The sequence below is a fragment of the Lissotriton helveticus genome, chromosome 9 (genome assembly GCF_964261635.1).
Source record: "Lissotriton helveticus chromosome 9, aLisHel1.1, whole genome shotgun sequence".
NCBI classification, from domain to species: Eukaryota; Metazoa; Chordata; class Amphibia; order Caudata; family Salamandridae; genus Lissotriton; species Lissotriton helveticus.
The window spans coordinates 1247845779-1247871921 of record NC_136070.1 but is presented as its reverse complement, the minus strand read 5'-3'; positions in this window follow the sequence as shown (position 1 = coordinate 1247871921).

Here is a 26143-nt window from a genome sequence, read left to right as displayed (position 1 = left end):
GACCTTCACTGGCTCCCCGTCAACAAGAGGATCACCTTCAAACTCCTCACCCACACTCACAAGGCTCTCCACAACTGCGGACCAGCCTACCTCAACAAACGACTCTCTTACTATTCCCCGAAACACCAGCTTCGCACCACTGACCTCGCCCTTACCACCGTCCCACGCATCCGCCGAATGACCACCAGCGGCAGCTCATTCTCCTACCTCGCCGCCAAGACGTGGAACACCCTCCCCCTTCGCCTGCGGCTGACCCAGGACCTGCTAACCTTCAGGAGACTCCTCAAAACCTGGCTGTTCTATCAGTAGCTGCGACATCCCCTCTCCCTCTAGCGCCTTGAGACCCTCACGGGTGAGTAGCGCGCTTTACAAGTGTTTGATTGATTGATTGATTGATTGATTGAAAGCAGCTTACCAAATTGTTTTGATGTAGAGGTTAAATAATGCAGGTGTAAGAGAGGTACCCTGTCGGACTCCGCAACATAGCTAAATGTTCTGAAGTATGCAAGGGGGCAAAACTACCAGACAGATCACAAAACATAAAACAAAGAGAGCCATTTCAGATTAAACTTCAAGATGCATATGACAGCACATCATAGGTCTGATTCTCCTCGGGAATATCCTAAACTATCTTCAAATACCACAAACGCCGAAGCCTGTCAGCCAACCTGGAAATTTCAATCAATGAGAACTAGCATTGCCTTACACTTGAGTCAATTAAACTAACCTTTTAAAAAATATTGGATAAATACTTTATTCATTTTCTTCTTAGTCTCAAAGAACATACAAATACCAACAAGGAAAAAAATATTACTATCTCAGATTACCATAACCTTAAATATGACTTACACATCAACATGTATGAAAATTGGAGGGTCATTATCCAATTCTTGGATGTCAGTCTCCATACTTTAACCACATTCTTTGACACCCTTATTGACCTAAATGGTTCTAAGGTGGCTAGGGCAAAGGACATTGATTAACAGACATACCACAATCTCTTCTAAATGCAACACCACTATCTCACCCTCCTCTACTCTCTCTATTCCCCCCGCAATCACACACGCTGCCCTCAGGGAATGGAACTAGGGGTGGGCGAGACTCAGCAAGATTCTGCGGGGTTCTGCGATTGGGCTGTATTCAGCACGCCATGTGTTAGCACCAGGAGTTTGTTCCACGTGAACGGCACCACGCGGTGCACCAGAGGGCGCTGCTTCTTTCTTCCGCTTTTGTAGATTTTCTACTCGAGCAGCGGCTTTCTCAATGTGAACGGTTTCAACCTGCAGCGTGTGCCTTCATTGAGAAAATCTTGCCGGGGGGAGTTCAAGTGCCTAAAAATCGCACTAGGGAAGCGAATTTTGGCACACGCTCACTAACTTAACGTGGTGAGCCACACACAAGAAAATAAAACACCACGGAGCTGTAGGCAGAGTTTTGCCGGAACTCCTCATTACGAGAGCAAAACTCGCGAACTCCGAAGGCAGATCGGAGTTTATCGCTCTCACCCACAAACAAAACCAAACAGCATAATTTAGGCATAAATCAACATAGAATCATTCCTGGAACAAAGCTGCTCTTCCCCTAGAACATTCGAAAACTGGAGCTATCCTTGTTGTCATCATTAGTTCTTTTGACATCCTCATTAAGTCCACAATCTCCTTGGTCCCAAAGAAGTGCACTCATAATGACTCTGCAGAAGGATTCAGCTATCCATAGGTACGTTTCGCAGGACAGGAGTGACTACTCACCTCATATTTTAGTACAGCCACTCATTACTGACCAGAACACAAATGCTTTTTCCAGTCCCCAAAATGAATTGAAGCTGAATCAACTGCATAAGATGATACAAAGACCGATAATACTTCAGCTCTTCTGGCCGTATGTACCCTTCTATGAAGGACTCCTCTTCAACACCTTAACCCATTAGACCTCACTCAACACACCACCTCATGAAGAAACCAACACAAACACACATGCACACACACACGCATGCACACATACACGCACAAAGACACACAAACGCACCTATGTGCTTTGGAGCACTATGTCTTGAACATTAATTACCACTAATCCATTCTATACACCCAAAACATCACAATCACTGATCAACACATCTACTCCAGAGCTAATTGTCTTAAACACAATAAAAGATCAAAGGTTACTCTACCCCAGCAACATCAGAAGAATCACTCAGTGATCTACTGCCTACACATTGATTAACTCTGTGCTCCTGAATTTCCACAGAAACCTGACTCATCTCATCCTCCATAACACTAACTTTTATTTAGGATACTACATCCTCCAGCTGGCTAGAAAAAACTATGGAGGATTATTAGCAGATTTAACAAGATCAAACTGGGTGACAGGGCACTTTACATTGGAAAAGGTTTATTTACATTAGAACTGTTTTGTGTACAAAATCAATATTGCTTACATAAGGGGGGGGGTAGTTGCTGCTACTCGAAGAGCTAGGTCTTGAGAAGTCGTCTCAAGGCCAGCAGGTCCTGGGTCTGACGTAGGCCGGTAGGGAGAGTGTTCCAGGTCTTGGCGGCGAGGTAGGAGAAGGATCTGCTGCCGGCGGTGGTTTTCCGGATGCGTGGAACTGTGGCGAGGGCGAGGTTGGCTGAGCGGAGGCTGCGGGTGGGGGTGTAGAAGCTGAGTTGACCGTTAAGGTATGCTGGTCCGGCGTTGTGTAGGGCGTTGTGAAGGGCTTTGTGTGCGTGGATGAGGAGTTTGAAGGTGATCCTCTTGTTGACGGGGAGCCAATGCAGGTCTCTCAGGTGTGTTGTGATGTGATGTGGTTGCATCGGGGGACGTTGAGGACCAGTCATGCCGAGGCGTTCTGGATGCGTTGGAGCCGTCTGAGGAGCTTGGTTGTTGTTCCTGCGTAGAGGGCGTTCCCGTAGTCCAGGCGTCACCCATGGTAAACAGTTCAAGGCTTTGATTGAACATCGGCTCATCAGGATATACAATTCGCAAGCCAACCACCAATGACAAGGACACCGAACAGAGAAAGATCTGAGCATGGACGCATCGCACATGGATCTATGCTCATGGAATATCAACAGGCTCTACAACAAAGTAGCGGACACTGACTTTCTACAATATATCAAATCGTTTGACATCATCCTCCTTCAGGAAACTTGGCTGGAAGAGCCGATTCACCTAGAGGGCTATACCTGCCATCATACCCCAGCCACAAGGAAAAGTAAGTCTGGTCGTCTGTCAGGAGGCCTAGCAACCTATTTTAAAATATCAACGATTGGCTACGCTCGGGCACTCAGCTCAAACTCCTTGGCCATAAACACAGTGGAGTTACTACTTAACTTCGGGGGCAAGAAGAAAGAGCTACAGCTGACCAACACCTACATCAACCCTAAAACTAAGAGACAGGAGGGGAATACCCTGATGGACCATTTACATAACGTTATCACTACTCGAACATCACCAAACCTAATTTTGTCTGGAGACTTTAACCAATGCATTTTAGGGTCTTCTGTTAACAGTGACATTCAGGCCCAGTCGCTCCACTGGAATATACCAACCCAAGCATTTAACAGCCAATGCAAGGCATCTAAGGCTGCAAAGGCACTACTGGAAGACCTAGAACACATGGGCCTGAGGATCTTAAATGGAAGATTCGCAGAGGATTCACCATCTGTGCCCTCATTCACCTCAGACAAGACCACCTCTTCAATTGATTATACGTTAGTCTCCCTTACGTTATTTCATTACGTTTTGTGCTACAATTTAGGGGATAAGGGTGACAGTGATCATCGCCCTCAAGAAGTCAGTCTAGGGGCTCTCCCTGATGATATTCTTTTGAACGCAAAAGGTCCGCAGGATAGTTTCTCCATCAACCTCAAACGCATCAAAACTTCAGTAGCAAATACTGCTGAGGTACTTCAAGCTGCAAAAACTCAATTGAGCACTTCAAACTACCCTTCCGGCAACACACTAGCAGGCTGGGAACAATTCATGATGGAGTTTGCAAACAACTACTCAACAACCGTACGGCATTTTTCACCACCAGCATATGGTGGCACAAGGAAGATCTCGAGCACGCAGAAACTGGCTATGAAATCACACAAAAAAGCGATTAATAAATCTTTAAGACAGTTGAAGAAAAGCCCGGGGGATGGAATTCTTTTAGCAGAGATTCACAAACACCGTGCGGATCTAAAAAAACTGAAAAGGGCAATTAAAAGAACAAATGAAATAGACTTTTGGGCCAAACTTGACTACGCATCCAAGGGCAATAACAGCGCCCAGTTCTGGTCGATCATAAACAAATTGTTAAACCCGAAAAACAATGGTATAACATCTTACATAACGAAATCGTCTTGGGAATCATTTCTCGATGAACATTTCAATCATCAGGATGGCAAAACAAGGGTGCCTCACAATCTTCTGGAGGGCCGAAAACCTCAAATAAGCTTAGCACGAGAAGACGTCATTTTGGTACCCTCCGCGACTCAAATCATGAAATGAATCTCCAAAGGTAGAAAAGACGGCGCAGCTGGTCCAAACGGTATTCATCCGGCCCTTTTCAAACTTGAACCAGAATACTGGGCTGACAAGTGGACCCCCCTCTTTTCATCCATCAATAACTCTGGGCGCCTTCCCGTTTCATGGAGGGGCTCAATCATCTCACCGATTTATAAGGCGGGGAACAGACTCCTTCCAAAAAATTACCGCCTGATTCCACTCCTTGATATTGAGGCTAAATACTTTGCTGGTCTTCTACTGATCCAGCTGCGAGAATGGGCTGCAAACCAAAGCTTTATACCATTTAGTCAAACGGGGTTTTGCAAAGACATGGGGACAACAACCAACCTGGTGGCCATCTTGTTGCTCATTGACAAGGCTAGGGTGACCAAGCAGGCTCTCCACCTCTGTTTTGTGGACTTTAAGGCGGCCTTCGACAATGTCAACCGAGAAATCCTCTGGCGAAAAATGGCCTCCTGGGGGATTCCCTCGCCTCTACTAAGCCTCCTGATCGAATTACACACGAACACGTGGGTCCAGGTAAAGCTTGGGAATGCCTCGCACCTCTCTAGGCCTATTCCTACCACAAAGGGCCTAAAGCAGGGGTGCGTGTTAGCTCCAACTCTCTTCAATCTATTTACAGCTGACCTGCCACCCGCCCTAGAGTCTTGTAATTCCCATGCTCCCCGGTTAGGAGGCAAAGGGCTGCCCAGCATTTCCTACGCAGACGATGTGATTTTGGTCAGCCACACGAAAGTTGGTCTTCAGAATCTTATTAACACGCTTCATGGTTATGCCGTTGAAAACCTATTAGAAGTGAACATCAGCAAGACAAAAGTTCTGTCCATAACTGGGAACAAAAAGTCGCACACTTGGTCGCTTGGCACAGAAGCAATTTCAAACTGCTCTGAATACAAATATCTTGGGATCCAAGTCGACAAAGGCGGCCGCTATTTAAACCAACTAGAGGCCATCAAGAGGAAAGGCATGCTAATAGCCATGACACTGAAGCAGTTAAAGTCCAACTTGAGTGGCGAGACTCTACTGCCACTACTTCGAGTAGCTAAAATCAAAATAGAGTCATCAATCACGTATGGCAGCGAGGCCCTAAGAGGAACGGACGCAAAACTTCTTGATACAACTATCTCAAAGGCCTACAGACTTCTATTCACCCTGCCATCCTACACTTCGCAGGCCCAGATTCGGTTGGCATTTGGGCTGACGTGCCAAACACTCGCACGAAGAGGCTCATACATCAAATGCTGACATAAATTAAAGAACTCTCCAGAAAACACCTTGAACCGACAGTTCTGGCAAGCTATGACCAGCTCATCCAGAATGCCGGCGAAAAAATACTTAGAGGAGTCCCTGGCCATTACAGGACTGAAAGACCTATGGGAGACTCCTCTATCACACGCACAATTCAAGCGCATAGTGAACAAGAGTTTAAAGAGACACTGGCATGTGGAGGACAAAGCCTCGCTTTCTCAGAGGCGCCATGCCTGGATGACCCTGTGTACATACAAAACACCGGGGCTTCAAGCATATTTTGGTCTGGGGTATGGCTGGAAAAGAAAAGAAGCCTTTTTAAAACACAGGCTAGGGATCCTACCTGCCATTCCTCACCTACCACCATGGCTGAGGCAGAACTACGGGACCAAATGACGGCTCTGCGGAAGGGGGACTGAAGACTTAGAACATCTACTATGGACTTGCTCGAGGCTGAACGAGGAAAGAGTAGCCCTGTTGAAAACCGCCTTCAACGAACTAGGAGTCCGCTCATGCAGACAAGCCATCCTTGCCTGTTTTGATCCTGGTTTCCCGCCCTTAAACGGGAAGCTGGTGAAATTCCAGAAACTAGCAGAACGGAAACAAAAAGCCCAGGCACTTGGCCGAGAGGAAACCTCGGGATAGGACCAAGCAGCCTCAAACAATATACCCGTACCATGTTTTTACTGTTTTTATCTTTGCTATTTTTTAGCCATGAATTCCTGTTTTTAAGGTTTTCTTTTAATCTCTCTTTTGGAGACTGTTTTCAATGCATCTTTTGTAACGGTTTTTATTAACCTAAAACAATAAAATATTACTTACTTACTTACTTACTGCCTGGGTGACGGTTTTCCTTGTGTCGGAGGGGATCCACTTGAAAATCCTGTGGAGCATTCGGAGGGTGTTGAAGCAGGAAGCGGAGACGGTGTTGACCTGCTTGGACATGGAGAGGGCAGAGTCGAGGATGACCCCCAGATTGCGTGCGTGGTCGTGGGTTCTGGGGGTGTTTCTTGCGATGTTGGCCACCAGGAGTCGTCCCAGGCTGAGGGGGTGGAGCCGAGTATGAGGACCTCCATCTTGTCTGAATTCAGCTTCAGTCTGCTCTCCTTCATCCATTCGGCGACGGCCTTCATTCCTCTGTGGAGGTTGGTTTTGGTGGAGCGGGGGTCTTCATGAGGGAGATGATCAACTGTGTGTCGTCGGCGTAGGAGATGATGTTGAGGCTGTGCTGTCAGGCGACGTGGGCGAGTGGTGCCATGTAGATATTGAACAGTGTCAGGCTGAGGGATGATCCCTGTTGAACGCTGCAGATGATCTCGGTGGTCTTGGAGCGGAAAGGTGGGAGGCGGACGCCCTGGGATCTGCCGGAGAGGAAGGATGTGGTCCAGGCCAGGGCCTTCTCTTGGAATCCGGCGTCATGGAGGGGTGCTGATAGGGTGCGGTGGCAGACTGTGTCGAAGGCGGCTGATAAGTCCAGGAGGATGAGGGCGGCTGTTTCTCCTTTGTCCATGAGGATCCTGATGTCGTCGGTGGCGGCGATGAGGGAGGTCTCCGTGCTGTGGTTGCTGCGGAAGCCAGATTGGGAGGGGTCCAGGATGTTGTTATCTTCGAGGTAGCAGGGCAGCTGGCCGTTGACGATCTTCTCCGTGACTTTCGCCGGGAAAGGGAGCAGGGAGATGGGCCGGAAGTTCTTGAGGTCCTTGGGGTCCGCCTTAGGTTTCTTCAGTAGGGTGTTGATCTCTGCATGCTACCAGCTCTCCGGGAAGGTTGCTGTCTCGCAGGAGATGTTGATTGTTTTCCGGAGATGGGGTGCGATGGCTGTGCTGGCTTTGTTGAAAACGTGGTGTGGGCATGGGTCAGATGGGGATCCAGAGTGGATGGAGTTCATGGTCTTGGTGGTGTCTTCGTCGCTGACGTTGGACCAGGCGGTCAGCGGCTGGTGCGGGTGGTGGTTGCAGAGGTGTTGGTCTCGGAGGTGGTGGTGGCAGTGTTGAAGCTGTTGTGGATGTTGGTGATCTTGCGGTGAAAAAAGGCGGCCAGTGAGTCGCACAGGTCCTGCGATGGGGGAATGTTGTTGGTGTTGGAGCTGGGGTTGGAGAGTTCTTTCACGATGTTGAAGAGTTCATTGCTGTTGTGTGCGTTGCTGTCTAGGCGGTCCTCTTGGCAGTCCTCTTGGCAGTCCTGATGAGTTGGTGGTGTCTGCGGGTGGCGCTCTTGTGGGCTGTGTAGCTGTCTGGTGTTCAGTCACGGAGCCAGCTCTTCTCCAGTTTCCAGCAGGCGTGCTTGGCGGTCCGGAGGTCTTCGGTGAACCATGTGGCTTTCTTGTTGGTGTGGTTGGCGGCGGGTGTCCTGAGTGGGGCAAGGGTGTCGGCGCAGTTGTTAATCCACTGTTTGAGGTTGATGGCGGCGGTGTTGGCGGCGGTGGGGTCGGCGGGTGGTCCCAAGGCGAGGGTGGTGGTCAGTTGGTCCTCGGTGACCTTGCCCCAGCAGCGGCGTGGCATCTGTTGGGTGCGGTGGTATGTGGTGGGTTTCCTAAAGGTGAAGTGGACGCATCTGTGGTCGGTCCAGTGGGGTTAGGAGGTGTGGTTGAAGGAGACGTGGGGACTTGAGGAGAAGATGATGTCCAGTGTGTGTCCAGCGGCGTGGGTGGGAGTCGTCATGAGCTGTTTGAGTCCGAGGTTGGCAAGATTGTCAATTAGGGCGGTGGAGTTGGCGTCGTTGGTGTTCTTGAGGTGGAAATTCAGGTCCCCCACGAGGATGTAGTCCGTGGAGGCAAGGGCGTGGGTGCTAACGAGGTCAGCGATGGTGTCGCTGAACTGTGGTCAGGGTCCGGGTGGTCTGTAGATGAGTGTTCCTCTGAGGGTGGTGTTGGGGGTCTGGAAGTGCATGTGCTCAGCGGTTGTGAGGGTGTTGTCGGTGTTGGTCGAGACTCTGAGGGTGTTCTTGTTGATGATGGCGATTCCCCCTCCCACTCTGTTAGTGCGGTCTCTACGGGAGATCTTGTAGCCTTCTGGGATGGCTATGGCGATGTCTAGTGTCAAGGTGGTGCTCAGCCAGGTCTCCGTCAGGAAGGCGGCGTCGGGGGCGGTTGAGTCGAGGAGGTCCCAGAGTTTGATGGCGTGCTTGCGAGCGGAGCAGGTGTTCAGGAGGATGCATCGGAGGTGATTGCGTTCTCTGGATGATGGTTTGGTGGGCCGGATGCTGGTGAAGCTGCAATTCCGGATTGTATTATTCAGAAAAAAAATCCAGTCTATATAAATCCAGATATTTGATTCTTTTGTAGGAAATTTAGGGACCAAATAAAATGTTGGCAGTAAGCATAGTCCATCGCAACTGCAATTGCAATGGAGTGCGCAGCATTTTGGTCCCCCTGAATTAAAAAATGGTGGGACCATAGTTTTACCATGGCAGACACTACTCCGTCTCAGAAGTGGCCAAACTGCTCCAACAGATTTCGGGCCATCGTAGAATTGGCTATATGTCTGTCCATCCTATTACAGAAGTGGAGAAATAGCCTTTTTATTTTACCGACGTCACCCTGGCGGTAAGGGGCAATAAAAAATTAGGAATGCCCCACTCCCCATGAAGGAAGCATTTTATTTTTTATTTTCAAAAAGAAAAACCCGCATTGGGATTTTCGTTTTGAAAGGAAAAAAGAAAACAGTTTTTGGGCAGGGCTCCTCATGCTGACGAAGCCCAGTACCAAACTGTAAAAAGCATTGACAGGAACCGCCATGACAGAATGGCAACTGATTCCTTATTGGGATCTTGTTTCAATTATTGTATGCCCTTTATGGCTGTACAACCACGCTACTAGTGAATTATACTGATTCTGAACTCTTCCATTATTCCAATTTCATTCTTTTAAATTCTAGATTTGCCTATACCCAATGCATACAGAATCCTTTTGAGTAATTGGTAAGCCATCTAATCTTTACCGTAGCCCATCACTGAGCTCTTTAGGCCCAGCCTCATGTTTTTTTTGTTTTACCGCTAATGGGTGCTATGGTCTGTTGACCTTGTCCTTTTGTCCAGATGAAGGCTCCCCTATTTGATTGTTAACAGGGCGAAATGTAAGTCTACGACTGCTAATTGTTTTGGAAAGTTAGACAATTTGCTGAAAGTAATGCTCAACAGACAATGATTCTGTCATAAGCCTAGTATTGTTGTCTGAGTCTTACATACTACACACAGGGGTCTCCAACCTTTTCTTTGGTGAGAGCTACTTCTGATCAGTGAAAATCATCATGAGCTACTGAAGGCTAAGCAACATGCACATTGTTACCAGAAACCCCCAAGCTCAATAAGCCTAGTGTCGGTAGAGCCAGGTACTATGGTTTGGGAAAAACACTTTGACTAGAGGCACTATAATAGGACTGCCATGTGTGTCAGTGACAGTGTGGTCTTTGGGGATGTATGTTTAGAAAAGAAAGCACAGCACCGGGTTTTGTGCATACATTTGAAAACTGCCCATACGTTGAACACTTCTAATTAAAACATAGAAACTTTCTATGAAAAAATATTCCCTTTATTAATCTTTGTATAAATTTGTTTTCTTCCTTTCTTTTTTTTCCCTCTTTTCTGTTAAAATGATTATTTTGTACAGTTTATTATCTTGTCTTTTAACAATCTCATAAATGTTGATGGATTTCCAATCATGTACATATATGTTCTTTCAACCACCAAATAAATACAGTATAATTTCAGTTACAGTCACAAATGATAGTTATACAGAACCAATCAATCCAATCAACGCGTTTCGGTGAATGCCTTCCTCAGGAGTTCTGTATAGCTCCAATAATTACTGTATTGTAGGCGTAGGTCTAACTTGGGTAATGATTAGGGCTGGATGGTCTTATGAGCAAGGTTTCCTGCAGGATCCACAGTTGGTTTTAGAAATCCGACGTGTGTGCGTATGAATGGGATAAATGTGTATGGGTGACTGAGGGCCTATGTCATATGCACTTGTGGCACTGGAATACCTTTCATCATATGAGGCAACTTTATATGTATAATACGAACATATACCCATTGCTTACCACTGGATTCAAGCTAGCCTGGCTGTTGAGGGGTGTTACCCTGAAACGGGTCCCAGGATGCTCGCTTCCTGTTCAGGGAAGACCTGGCTGGGCAGTTCGGCTGGACTGTTCCCATGAGGAACAGGGTCAAGACTGATTTGCATATAGCTGGGTCTGAACTGGGATGGCAAAGTGAGCTAAAGAATGACGATGGATTCAACACAGATCTGTGACGGGGTGCATATCTGAAAAAGTTTCAGTGCTCCATCCACCATCTCCTTGTGTTTGCTTAACACGAACATATACCCATTTTTTAAAATAGGAAAAATTTAAAGTCTAGAAAATATTCAGCAAAACTGTACATGATAAGGAAACATTTTCTGCACGTTAACATTTTCCCACCTAAAATAATGATTGTATTTTTGAGTTATAAATATGGCACCGTGTCTACCAGCTACTGTCTGTTGGAGCTATCACTGAAAATGATTGGAAGTGTGCCCTTAATGCCGACTTAGAATTGAACAAGGTAAGGAGCAGTGTTTGTAGGAAGGAATGGAAGGATGATGAATTGCTTAGGAAGTACAAGCTGGGATGGACAGCAATGTTAGTAGCAAACGATATCTAGAGATGAGAAATTGGTGGTTCCTGATTCTGTTAGAAGAAGACTGACTATGTTGTTGCATGAGGGTAATGGGGACATGACCACCATGAAGCACAAGATACTCATGGATTTCTGGTGACCAGGAATGGACAGGGACAGGGAAAGCTATGCGAGAGATTGTGATGCATGCATGAATAGCGACAAATCTTTTGCGGTCAAGGAGTCACCTATTGTGCCTATAAAATGTTCCAAAGGTGCATGGAGAAAGCTTGGATTGGATGTTTGTGGTCCCTTTGGTCAACGTGAACTGAGAGGCAAATTTGCTATAGCCATGGTTGACTATTTTTCTAAATGGTCAGAAGTCCGAATTGTCAACGAGGTAAAATCTGATGTAATGGTTGGATTTTGTAGAGAAATGTTTGTGAGGGAAGCTATGCTACAGGAAATTGTCACTGACAATAGTCCACAATCTGTTCTGGAAAAAATTACTGAGTTTGTGAAGTCTCACAACATGCGTGATCACAAAACTGTATTATATCATCCCAGGGAAAACGGTTTCGCTGAAAGATTTAATAGAGCACAAGGCCCTGGACTGGATCACCTCCTTCCTCTCCGACAGAACCCAAAGAGTGCGCCTCACCCCGTTCCGCTCCGGAGTCACCAAGACGATCTGCGTTGTCCCACAAGGATCATCCCTCAGCCCGACGCTCTTCAACGTCTACATGGCCCCGCTCGCATGCATCGCCAGACTCCACAACCTCAACATTATTTCCTACGCTGACGACACCCAGCTGATCCTCTCCCTCACCAACGAACCCTGCACCGCCAAAGCCAACCTCCACCGAGGCATGAAGGTGGTCGCCGAATGGATGGAAGAAGGTCCGCTCAAACTTAACACATACAAGACAGAGATCCTCATCCTCGGACCCAACCCCTCAGCCTGGGACGACTCCTGGTGGCCCACCTCCCTGGGCACCGCCCCTACACCTACCAACCACGCACGCAACCTGGGAGTCATCCTCGACTCCAAACTCTCCATGACCAACCAGATCAACGCTGTCTCCTCAACCTGCTTCTACACCCTCCACATGCTCCGCAAGATCTACAGATGGATCCCTACCCACACACGAAAGACCGTCACACACACCCTCATCAGCAGCAGGCTCGACTACGGCAATGCACTCTACGACGGAGCCCCTGCCAAACTCCTCTGTAGACTCCATACAATCCAGAACGCCTCGGCATGCCTAATCCTCGACATCCCCCGCTGAGACCACATCACCCCCCACCTGAGAAACCTACACTGGCTCCCCGTCGACAAAAGAATCACCTTCAAGCTCCTCACCCACGCACACAAGGCCCTTCACAACACTGGCCCGGCATACCTCAACAACCGACTGTCATTCTACGCACCCAACAGGAGATTCCGCTCCGCCGACCTCTCCCTGGCTGCCGTCCCACGCATCCACAGGACCACCTCCGGAGGCAGGTCCTTTTCCTACCGCGCCGCCAAGACATGGAACTCCCTCCCTCTCCACCTTCGGCAGACGGAAGACCCTCAGACCTTCAGGAGACTACTCATGACCTGGTTCGTCGACCACTAGCTGCAGCCCCCCCTCCCCCAGCGCCTTGGAACCCTTACGGGTATGTAGCGCGCTTTATAAATGCTTGATTGAGCACTAAGAATGGATTAAAATGGAAGGATGAATTAAGGGGCATGTTGTGGAATTATAGATCCACACCACATTCAGCAACCAATGACTCTACCTTCAGGCTCCTTAGAGGGATGAAACCTACAAGAAAGGATTGTCCTGTGTGGATGAGAGGTGGAATAGATAAGGGCTACAATGCAGGAGATGTATCAAGAAGAGTGAGGGAGAAGCAGTCTGGCTATTGCCAAAGACATAATAGTAAATAGAAAGGGAGTCCCCATAAATTCACAAAGGGACAGTATGTGCGTGTGAAGTTAGGAGCTATGGTAAAGAAGGGAAATTCTAAGTTTTCAAATGCCAGGAAAATAGAGAACGTTCTTAGCAACACTGACATCCTTGAGGGTGGTAAGAAGTGGAACATTCGGAGACTAGTTAATTATGGTAAAGAAAAAGAGTCCGGAAAAGATGATGATGAAAATTCTTCTGTAGGTGAAAGAACTGACAGGATTTACCCAGATAGAAAAAGAGTGAGCCCGATATGGCTCAAAGACTATCTATATAAGGTAGTTGTTTATCTGCACTGCACTGCATTGTACCATCATTATCTCTCAATGTGTTCATTTCTAAATATCTATTTGTATCAATCTTTTACATTATTTAAAAAAAAGGTTTTCTTGCATTGGGAACAAACATGTTTTCTTTATTTCTATGGGGGAGATGTGTTGTATTCTTATGTTAAGGTTTCTTTAAATGGGTAGAATGTACATGAGAATTCCAAGTGGACCATGGAGCTGGAGGGGAGTTAGTTGATGCTGTTGCGCTGTGGGGGTTCAGCTGTATGCGACTTTCCATGGGGCATATTATCAAGAAACGGCGTTAAAATTATCGCCGCATTAGCGGCAGGAAACTGCCGCTAAAGCGGCGATAATGGGCTTCATAATATGCCCTTGTGAATTCCCATAGAAGTCCATGTTCTGGTGTGAACCTGGGATTCTATTGGAATTCTCAAGGGCATATTATCAAGCCCATTATTGCTGCTTTAGCTACAGTTTTCTGCCGCTAAAGTGGCGATAATTTTTGATAATATGCCCCCATGTCTCAATAAATCTTCTTTAAACCATTTTATGACCTAGCTTGAGACAGACTAAAGTCTGTTTCACTACGCTAAGCTTGTCTGAAGATTGATTCTTTGAAGAAGGTGATGGCCTGGAAAGGACAATCTATCAGCTATCTTAAGCCTGACTTAAACTACTGAAAACTCCCCTCAAAACTCAGTCAGCATTTCCTGGATTTAAGCAGCCATATGGTAATGTAAGCCAGGGAAAACCATAAATAAATAATTGTTCAACGTCAGCAAACAACAAAAAGTGAAGTAGCAAATAGGTGTATTTTGTTTGACTTTTCCTTTGTCTTGTGCCCATACCCTATTTATTTAAAATCCTGTCTCAGGCACTTTTAGGTGCATTAGTCTGTATATTATAAGCCCTTTACTAGGCCACGTTAAAAATGTTAAAGAATTGCTGGCAGTCTTTAAGATATCTTTTGGTTAAGACACAGTGGAACAAATTGCAAGGATATAGAGGGATACCACACACCACACTGGTTCACCACACACCACACTGGTTCACCACACACCACACTGGTTCACCACACATCACACTGGTTCACCACACACCACACTGGTTCACCATACACCACACTGGTCCACCATACATCACACTGGTTCACCACACACCACACTGGTTCACCACACACCACACTGGTTCACCACACATCACATTGGTTCACCACACACCACACTGGTTCACCACACATCACACTGGTTCGCCACACACCACACTGGTTCACCACACATCACACTGGTTCACCACACACCACACTGGTTCACCACACACCACACTGGTCCACCATACATCACACTGGTTCACCACACACCACACTGGTTCACCACACACCACACTGGTTCACCACACATCACATTGGTTCACCACACACCACACTGGTTCTTCACACACCACACTGGTTCACCACACACCACACTGGTACACCACACATCACACTGGTTCACCACACACCACACTGGTTCACAACACACCACACTGGTACACCACATTGTTATCTCAGAACCATCCTTCTCCTTTCCCCTGTCTTCCAGTTGCTTTGTCCTCAGCTCATGCAACAACTAAGGTGTAAAATGCAAAATATTTGTGACTCTGACCCACAGCAATTTAACAAACGCTGTAATTGGATTCTCTTAAAAGCTCAGCTAACATTTTGTCCTGAGGATGACCATGTGTTCATACAACGGTCGAAACGCCGTCGACGCTATTGTGGCCACTAATTACGGAGGACACATTGTTTTGTGTACAGGAGTTCTTATATGTTTTTTTGAACTCTTTTGTTTATGTAACCTCTGTGTGTCTGCCACTTGTTTGGTTTTATATGTCTTCCTAATGTTTTTTGCCGTACCGACAACAAATCTGAGCTTTACATATTTTTAAATTTCAATAAATTTTGTACTTTTCTATAATCACTTGTACACTCTTTCACTCTCTGTTCATGGGCCGAACTAATTCCTTTACCTACTTGCCAAGGCACACTGGGGCAACTCAGCAGTGAATTTGATGCCCTGCTCAGACTCTGTAACCAGCACGCTTGCGTCTCGGGCCTTCAAACCCTCGCGTCTGCCTGTGTAGCATCCCATTGGCCTCAGTAGGCCTGGACTGCAATCATGCCTAGCATAAATGTTCAGACAGCCCCACACTACAGGCAGGGCTGGACTGAGAACCGAAATTGTCCCTGGCAAAACAGCTCGGCCGGCCCCCCTGGTCGGCAGCGTGGGTGGGGTGGTTTCGGACGATTTTGTTACAGTGGGCCGACATTGCTGGTGCCCGGTAACAAAATTTATTTATTTATTTATTTATTTAACGATTTGTAGAGCGCCTGGTGACCCGGAGGCATCCCCGCCCCCAGGGGCCCAAAAACCGTCCGTCACTCTGGTGGCCCACCGGGGAAACGCCCAGTGCCCGCTACGGCCAGTCCGGCCCTGACCACAGGTGCAGCAAGACCCAAGGTCTTGGTTTGTTCATGGTAGCCCATCCTGCTCTGAAAGCAGCCTCCTACCTTGCAGCCCACCAGGAAAATGCCAGAGTGGCTAGTCTGGCTCTCCACTTGTTTCAAGGCTCTGCTGGGACTTCTCCATGTGCTCTGCTCTGTATATATTATTCCAGCTGCTGAACTGCTGTTCCTGGAGACTACCTAAGCTCTTTGTTTACCTTCTCTCCAATGCTACTGCAATTAGGAGAGCAGGAGTTGCTGTTGAACCCCAACATATCCTTGAAGGCAGGGGCGTCCCCTCCGCTAAGGTTGAGGAGCATCGCCCCTCTGCTTTTAGCAGGGACTAAAAAAATAAAAATAAAATGATAATAATTTGATATTATTATCATTTTATTTGTCTCTGCTGCAGCGTCTTGGTGGGGCGGATCTGCTCTGCTCTCAGAGCAAGGGGAGAAGTGGTGGGAACTATGTAAGGCTTGGGTGGAGAACATGCCCAGGCTCCCATTCCCTGGCTGAGATCTGAACCAGGGCACTCAGACCAATCACAATGCTGCATTGCAGCATTGTAATTTTGCTGTGGGGAACCTGGGAGCCTGGGTGCTTCCTGTTTGCAGTGAAGAAGCCAGGAAGAGGACGGAGGAGAGTTGGCAGCCTGCCGGCTGGCTGGCAGAAAAGTGATTTTGCATATGCATATATTTTGCATATGCATTGCATATGGTTGAGTCAAAAGTGAGCTGGCATTGTATGAAAAATAATTAACTGGGATGCAGCTCTGTCTAATTACCAATGGCTGAGATTAATTTAAGCATTCCATTGATCACTTTTTTTTATACTTTAGTGTGTCAACCTAAATTAAACAGGTATGCTCGGATGTGGATCACACACTGTGCCACTAGATCCAAGCTGTATCCCAAGATGAGCCTTAACTAGGGCAAAACCGGTCCCAGGATCCTTGTTTCCAGTTGAGGGAGGACCTGGCCTGGCAGTTCAGCCTGTACTGCTCCCATGAGGCAGAGGGTCAACACTGATTTGCATATGGCTGGCTCCAAACTGAGGTGGCGTAGTGAGCAACATAATGATGGACTGGGATATGGCCCGAGTAATTGCCAGTCGGAGACTAATTCAACCGTTCCTTCCATCACTTTTTGTATGCTATAGTGACCCGGACATTTGCTGGTGCCAAATCTGATAGGTGCTGTGGGGGTAATTTATTTATTTATTTATTTATTGAGTTATATATAGCGCTCGCTAGACCCTGAGGTATCAGAGCGCTTTACATGAGGAAGAAACATTGTTTCAGAACATGGTTACAAAGTTACATCAGTTACTGGAGCGTGGTTACAGGAATTACATGAGCACAAAAGCATAGCATAAACATGAGGAAAAAAATAGGCAAGGGGAGAGAAGAATAGGTGAGAGAGTAATGAGTTGAGGCTGCTTCTCCACAGGAGCCCTAAGCAGCAAGATCATTGCCCGGTGGCTGTTTTGCCCACATTTGGCAGTATTATGCACTCAGTTGCTGCATTGCTTTAGACATGGGACCAGCGCACACTGTGCCACTGGAACAGATCTATACCCCACTGAAGAGGCCCAACCAGGGCAAAATCGGTCTTGGGTTGCTTGTGTTCCGGTTCAGGGAGCACTTGGCCTGGCAGTTCAGGCTGAACAGTTCTTTTTTATTATTATTCTTTTTTTAAATAAAGTTTATATATAAAAAACACACCTTTGTTATATGGGTAAACCGTCTTTGGCCTAGTTACAAAAGTACAGTACATTTTTGCGCTGGTCTCCCCTTGCTGGCTATATTTTTTTATAGAGATGTAGGTCTAAGTTAGGAAAGTATAGGAAAGTTAAGAATAAGCGGAGGAAGAGGATAGGACAGACAGACAGCTAAATATATACTGGGTCAGAGTCAAATCTTATGTTCCTCTGTATTATGCAATTGAGTGAAAACGTTGGACTTTGCTGACTAAATAAATAACTTTTTTTTAAATAACATATCAACCCCTGGAACAAAATCTTCACTAAGCAACAGCAAAACTTCAGGTTTTCTTTGATGTAATTAATTTTCATTTCCCACGAAGTCCTTTAACGAAGTGGATTTTTCAGTACCTGTGCAATGTGCTAATGATTTCTCTGTTTTTGACATCTGGCCTGTAACCCCACACCTGGGGTGCCACAATTCTTGATGTCAGTCGAGCTCTGAGCAGACATGTTTGTCAGCCTGCAGCATGTTGAGGCAGACACGCCCCTCCAATGCTCACCCTGGAAGGAAGCTCGGGTGATGGAGGCATTCAAAGCGCTGAGGCCGCTGCAGACGTTTTATCCATGGAGGACGCACAGGGGATCACTCTGATCCCGGGAGCTGGGCGGGGCGTCTGCTGAAGGCTCCGACATGTCCCAGCAGGTCTTAGCAGGTCTCAGCAGCTCCACCTTTGGAATGCAGGCTACGTCACCAGGGCACAGCACTTGACAATTCTGCAGGGCTGTGCCTTAAAGCGACCCTTACTTCCAAGGCAAAAGCTAAAGCTGCCAGCAGGACTATGGCCCTATATTTGTGGAAAACTTAATGTCTGACGTAATTAAACAAGCGTATTGGTGATCAGTTATAATTCCAAGACTTTATAGGTGATGTTTCGCAAAGCTGTAGAAATATGTGGCACTTACATTAATTACTAAAATTTTTTACGATGGTAACACCGCTTTTACTGTATATAAAAACATAGGGCAGATTTACTAAAATCTCATGCAGCGCCCTGGGCAAAATAAGGTGTGCTGTGTTGCAAGCGAAGAAGAGAGCGGTATATTTACAGAAGTATGTCACTCTCCTCCCCCCTCTCGTTAGCACCGGCGCTGAAATTAGCTGCCATGCGCCACACGCACACCTTTGCACCGTAGTGCAAGGGTGTCTATGTGAGTCTAGCATAGGTTTTGTACTGGAAGATACCCTTCCAGCACAATATACTACACTCAGACAAACTTTAAACAGTTTACCACTTTGTATGTGTGCTGTGCAGTGCAGCACACATGCAAAGACGGAAAAGGAAGGAGAAACGAAAGCATTTCTCCTTCATAGCGGCTGCTTGCTATTTTCCGGTGCCAAACCCTGTGGGCCGCATTTACTATATTTTGACACACGGCAGCGCAGCAAACCTTCCTGCTGCACTGCCGTGCGTCAAAATAAAATGGCAGGAACGCGCCATATCTACAAGATATAGTGCATTCCCATCCTCTACTTGCGCCGTCAGACAAAGAGCAGCCGGTGATAGAGCGCGCAGGTCACCCGACTAGTAATTTTACCATATGCACACTTGGGCCCATAAATTTCAATTCACCATACTAAATATAATCGGGTAACCTACACTCTACTATCAGTAATCCAATTCATAAATTCCCAACTGTTTCCTATACCCGTGACTTACCAATCCTTGTCACCGGTACCTATGACCACAATGGATCAGGGAGCTAGCTGAAAAGATAAGCAGTCAACAAATACCATAATATTCATAACATTTGCACTCAGGTATTAACCACAGACTCGGGACGTTTTGAAAACCTTTATCTAATCTTCTTCAATTGATAAAAGTAAAAGATTTACAGCAAGTAAACTATCGATAACCAGAATCCTGAAAAGCATATATACATGTAAGAAGAAAATAAAGCCAACCATTTAGAAGTCTAAAGGGAAGGTCAGAAAAAGGAGCATACTGAAAAATAACGTCTTGGTATCAACTGGAAATGGTATTTTCTAAAGGACGGGGAAAATAAGGGACATGCTAAAATGTCAGTTTAATCACTGTCAACGAAATGGATAGGAGAAAAAGAACTCAATGCGAAATGACGGTAAGGGAATATTCATACAACTAACGGGAAGGTAAAGAGTGGAACACGCTAATAATTCAGAATGACCCCTTTAGTACCATAAAGGGAGGGTAAAGAAAAGGAACATCTATTTATTTAGAGACAGTACTTTAGTATCCATCTATAAGGTAGGGAAAAATGGAACATGCTAATAAAGGCACTTTCACGATTTCAGTATTTTGTCATAAGGGAAGGATAAAGAAAGGAACATATGCAATTATAACTTTAGCAAGATTTCAGGAAGGGGTAAAGAAAAAAAGGACGCAAGTGTGTTTTCCTCACAGATTTATAGTTACCTAGAACGGTGTGGAGACCAACCCTGGCCACAGGTCAGTTAAGGACAGAAGAAACCCCAAGGAACGCGATTGCCAGTAGGCCAGCAGGTGTAGTATGGAAACCAGGACAGGAAACCCAGATTTGGATCAGAACCGGACCACCAAAGTTGAGACCAGCACCCGCAGTTCAGTTGCAACACCTGCGCTACGCCCTCTCTGCAGCTATCAGTCTGAACCCCGATTGGGTTATCGAATTCCCCAGCAAAGTGATTCGCCAGCACTTAAGGTTCCCAAAACCCGATTGGGTCTGTGAGTCTGTCTGACAGAGTGCTCCGCAGCACCTCTGTTTCTCAATCAGCTATTGAGTGCGTTGGGTCAGTGACAGGTCAGCTATTCGGAGAAGTCGGACAAGTTCTCTAGCTAAATCTAGGCTAGTTATACTGTTTTCGGGTCAGTGTACCACCCCCCAAATGTTGCAAGTGTGAGGATCCCCAATTTCGATTGGGCAAAAGAAAGGACAGGTCATCACACCTCCTAGGATTTGACTTTCACAAGCCCCTCATTAGAATTTTTAATACCCGCCCACCGAATATCAGGTTCACATGATGACTTCAGTTTGTGAAACAATGGACAGTCTATTGACAAATACATTGTAGTCTTTTGACTTCTTCTTAGTAGGGTCAAGTGTGAGTTCCCAGGCACATCTTGGCTGGTGCTTCTGTCTGGCTGGCGTTCAATGACACAGAGTTCATCCTCTGGTTGTGGACTGTCATGCGCAGAAAGGATTTTCAAAATGGAGTATTTCCGTCCCTCATGCCCAAGGATTACGATACATGAAAGGTAAATAGAAACAGTTTTAGAACACAGAAAAAATGAATGCACTGTATACCATGAATCTATATACTACTCCCATTACTTTATAATAACTATAGCTTTAGTTATTGTTGGACCCGGCCTCGTGGCGTGGTCCTACCCCTCCCGCATGGCGGGCCCCGGACGACATCGGCCCTCCATCCAGCCCGGGTCGGCCTCGGGCCCACCTCTGCACGCCCTCCAAGCCACCAGATCCGCCACCCGGCGGCCCACCACCACTGACACGGCATCCTAGGGCCGCCCCAGCATTGCCGGTCCGGTGCCCACCCCGGACCCTCATTCCAGACCCGACGCCATCTTGGGCCCATCACTTCACCGACACGTGGTCCCGGACCAGCCGCGGCCACGGCCCCAGCGAGCCCGCCATCGAGGCACCAAGAACCCTCCGGGGGGCAGAGTGGCCCCTCCACCAGAGACAAGGAGAGGGGAGTTTCGATGGCTCTCCAACCATCCCCGGATGTCTGGTTTCGATCGCCCTCCGGCCTCCCTGGGCTCTGGCTCCACCCCCCTGCTGGGTGTCTGGACACCATCATCCCGGCCCCTCGGACCCCCAGGCGAGAGGGTCCGGACATCAAAGGACTCCAGACCTATATCTGGGCCAGCCCCGGAGTCGGACGGCAGTTGTATCCCGGAGTCGAGAAGCCCTGCTGATGCTATCGAGCGCTGACCCTGTGACGAACTCCCCGTGCTGTTCTACTTGGAACCTGCTGGCGCTGCCGCGGTCCACACTCGCTGAACTATCTCGGAACCTGCTGGCGCTGCCGCGGTCCACACTCGCTGAACTATCTCGGAACCTGCTGGTGCTGCCGCGGTTCACACTCGCTGAACCATCTTGGAACCTGCTGGCGCTGCCGCGGTCCACACTCGCTGAACCATCTCGGAACCTGCTGGCGCTGCCGCGGTCCACACTCGCTGAACCATCTCGGAACCTGCTGGCGCTGCCGCGGTCCACACTCGCTGAACCATCTTGGAACCTGCTGGCGCTGCCGCGGTCCCCACTCGCTGAACCATCTTGGAACCTGCTGGCGCTGCCGCGGTCCACACTCGCTGAACCATCTTGGAACCTGCTGGCGCTGCCGCGGTCCACACTCGCTGAACTATCTCGGAACCTGCTGGCGCTGCCGCGGTCCACACTCGCTGAACTATCTCGGAACCTGCTGGTGCTGCCGCGGTCCACACTCGCTGAACCATCTTGGAACCTGCTGGCGCTGCCGCGGTCCACACTCGCTGAACCATATCGGAACCTGCTGGCGCTGCCGCGGTCCACACTCGCTGAACCATCTCGGAACCTGCTGGCGCTGCCGCGGTCCACACTCGCTGAACCATCTTGGAACCTGCTGGCGCTGCCGCGGTCCCCACTCGCTGAACCATCTTGGAACCTGCTGGCGCTGCCGCGGTCCACACTCGCTGAACCATCTTGGAACCTGCTGGCGCTGCAGCGGTCCACACTCGCTGAACCATCTTGGAACCTGCTGGCTCTGCCGCGGTCCACACTCGCTGAGCCATCTTGGAGCCTGCTGGCGCTGCCGCGGCCCCACCTCCCGGGACTCCCCAGCTCGAGGATTGAGAGCTGTGCGTGGAGTCTCCTTGCCACCGACCACCTATAAGACTGTCCCGCTACCTTGCCCCTTTGTCACGAGACTTTCCAGATCTCGGGATCTGCTGTATATATTGAAACGATACTTATTGCCAGATAAAGATTGAAAACTCTATCTACGTGTGGTGTATATTTGTAGTGGTGGGGTTACTCTGCTGTACGATTCTAGGAGAGGGCCCTCCCGTCGGAGGCCTCTCGACCTCGCTCGGTCCCTTCTCTGAAGGAGGGGGAGACCTAGGGGTGGTCAGTCAGACACCTTCTGCCTCCCCCGGGTTAGCCTTTCTAACAGTTATTAATGCAGAACGAACAGTATAGCAAAAGCAGCAATGCAAGTTTCAGGCATGTGAGAACATAAAGCAGCCATCTTAGTTCTACTGCGCAAGTGCAAAGAGTTTCCCACCAGAACTGCGAGTACGTCACGTCACATGGGTATGACCGACGCATGTGCAGAAGAAATTCCCGCATAGCAGCAGCCATCTTAAGTAGCAAGCGTATTAGGATTAGTAAACACATAAGCAAGCGTCACTGGGACACCCTAAATGTCAGAATAAAGGGTAAATTAATAAGACAAACAGATTGATTAATAAATTAAAGTTATTTGAGGTTCATGATTACAAGCAAGGCGCTTTACGTGCGAATCCTTGCTCCATCAACCGGCACCAACGCACACACCTTTGCGCTATGGTGCAAGGGTGCTTGCGTTGCATGGATGAATGTTGTTGTGCAGGAAGGAACACCTTCCTGCACAAAAACAATAATGAACAGTGTTTTGCTCCTTCTAGAAAAATGGAGCACGCATAGAAAGAGCAAAAAACATGGAGAAATAAAAGTATTTCTCCTTGTTGCGCCACTCCAACGCATTCCCGTGTTTACGACACTTTATAAATCTGGGAATGTGTCAGGTTCCATGGATGTTGCGTGGGAACACCGACAGCAACACCCATGGCATGCCCCTTTCAAGCGGAGTAATGTATGAAAGGGGCACATATTTGAAAGGCGAGAGAGAGAGAGAGAGAGAGAGAGAGAGAGAGAGAGAGAGAGAAAGAGTGAGAGAGACAATTGGAGAGCGAAGCTAAGTTGGGGTGCTAGCATGAATATTCTGTCCTAAGTATTGTTGACTAAAATATTGCCGCAATTATTTTAATAAAAAAATCTACACCCAATCAATGCATTTTTGTAGATGATAATTAGGACATAATGGGTATGTGGGATCCTCAAATTATATTTCTGTATTCCATATTCTGGGTTTTGACAGGGAAAGTGGATCATTTACTGTCTTGTGATGTATTGATCTTTAAAGAGACATGTCTGCAGCGTTTTTCTAAATTGAAGAAGGATAGGGGCTGTTCTCTTGGGTACGTTGGTGTAAATAAAAGAGGGTTTTTCAATCCTCCTCCACTGTTATCCTACTGTCGTACACAAGCAGGGCAAGAGAGTGCCACTAAATGTCATCTACTGGCACTAAAGATGTACTTGAAATGAGGACGAATGGCAAGTTCACCCTAGAGTGACTGAAGTCAAATGGCCATCATTTTTATCATCAATGGAAGGAATGCAGAGCTTTCCAACAAAGGACCTTTTCTTCTAAATAACTTACAAATATTAATGATCACAATAAACATCTGGCTTAGGGACATTAAAGAGATGACCTCAGAACCCTCTGTGATGCTCAATAAACATATGAGTACTTAATTTGTAAAATATTCAGTGCCGGGGCTCTAACCAGGAGGCCACTGCAGCATGCACCATCTATCGCCCTTGTCATTGCTGCCAAAACAAATACTAACCATCTCTCTTGCATGTAAATGCAACAGTTCAGATTATTCCGGGTCCCCAAAGCTAAAGGAATGGCTTGGGAGGTAGGTATTAGCAATTTTGTAACGTATATTGTTTTCCTAAACAACGGTTATACTGCTCATCTCTAAATTACATGAGCAGCGCCACCATGTGGCAGACTGCCCTAAGTGTGGTGTTGACAATTAGGTGCTGGTGCCAAGCACCGAAAACCAATTAAGTGGCAGTTCTTAGCACCGGAAAGCACCGGCTGAAATTAAGCACTAGAGATATAACAGTTGCCGTCATTGCCACTCAATATTTATTACAAACATTTTGTATTCTCTCACCAATATTGGGCAACCAGTGGGATGATTTTGCAAGTGAGTGCTGTACTGCACAGCAGCTGACCCTCATATGATTGCCCAGAACCATTTATGCCCTCGGTTCAAGATCTGGGTATATTTGATTTCATCACCACCTTGTATTGCCTTTGTTACTGTTTACTGGACCTGCCATCTTGAATTGGGCACTTGCTTTCAAAACTTACATCATATATACACAGCTCCCACGAATCTGCATTTGTTACCAGCTTGTATAGCATTTGTTGTTCATACTTTCTGTGCCCCCATCTTGAATTTTGAAGTTGCTTTGCCGATTTGGTATGTATTGAGCTCTCTCCATACCTGTATTTGTTGCCAACTTGTATCTAATAACTCGTTTGTTTAAAGACTGCAGCTCCAGTCCTTTTTAGGTCGAGCTGGTGTAAGCAGCGCGAAGCGCTGCATCCAGCGAAGCCTCTATTGTTATCCACTTGCTGTGTAACTGTGACAGGAGAAGGGCACGCGCAGGGCCGTCGGCGATTTCAGCATGTGTGCGCGCACGTACAGCCACGCGCCGTGCACACCTCCTGTTCCACTTCCAGAGCAAGTCAGCCTCTCGCAATCGCGCGCGCACACACCCACAGCCCCACAGACATACACACACAGCCCCACACACACACACACGCATGCACGCACACACACACACACACCCCTTACCTCACCGGGCTCTTGTGACATCTGTGCATCACCTGCCACACGCGGGGCTTCTTTCGCTCATGGGAGCCCCGCACGTGCATCGGCGGCCCTCATTGCGTCTGTAGCCACCGCTGGGCTCTCTTTCAGGCATGGGAGCTCCGCGACACCACTGCTCCTCTTGGCCATGGGCTCGGGCTTCTCGCAGAAGGCGGAAGTCCCGCCCCACAACAGGCGTGACACTGCCGAACTTCCGCTTTTCGGGCCGGCTCTTGTTTGACTCCCAAAATACGACCGTCTATCCTTTTCCGAGCATGAACCGGAGTGATTCATCAATGGGAATCAGAGTAAGTGTGTGATGAGAAACCTGGGATATTTATGAATCATCCGCATTTGCATATCCTTTTCTATTTCGCTGTAGATACAGCAATTTTCCCCCGACAGAGTCATCTGTTACACCGTCTCCCTCATTAAGTTTAACATTTAATAGCCCTTTGCTGCAACTTGGACTGCTAGAAAATGTGCTCGTATGAGTCACCGTGCGCTGAGAGTGCTGTGGGTAGAAACTCCAGGCTCGTCGAGCCTCTCAGTGTATTAACTACTAAAGCACCTCATTCATATATAGCAAAATTGTCTGAGCGAGCCTTCTATGACCGCACGCCA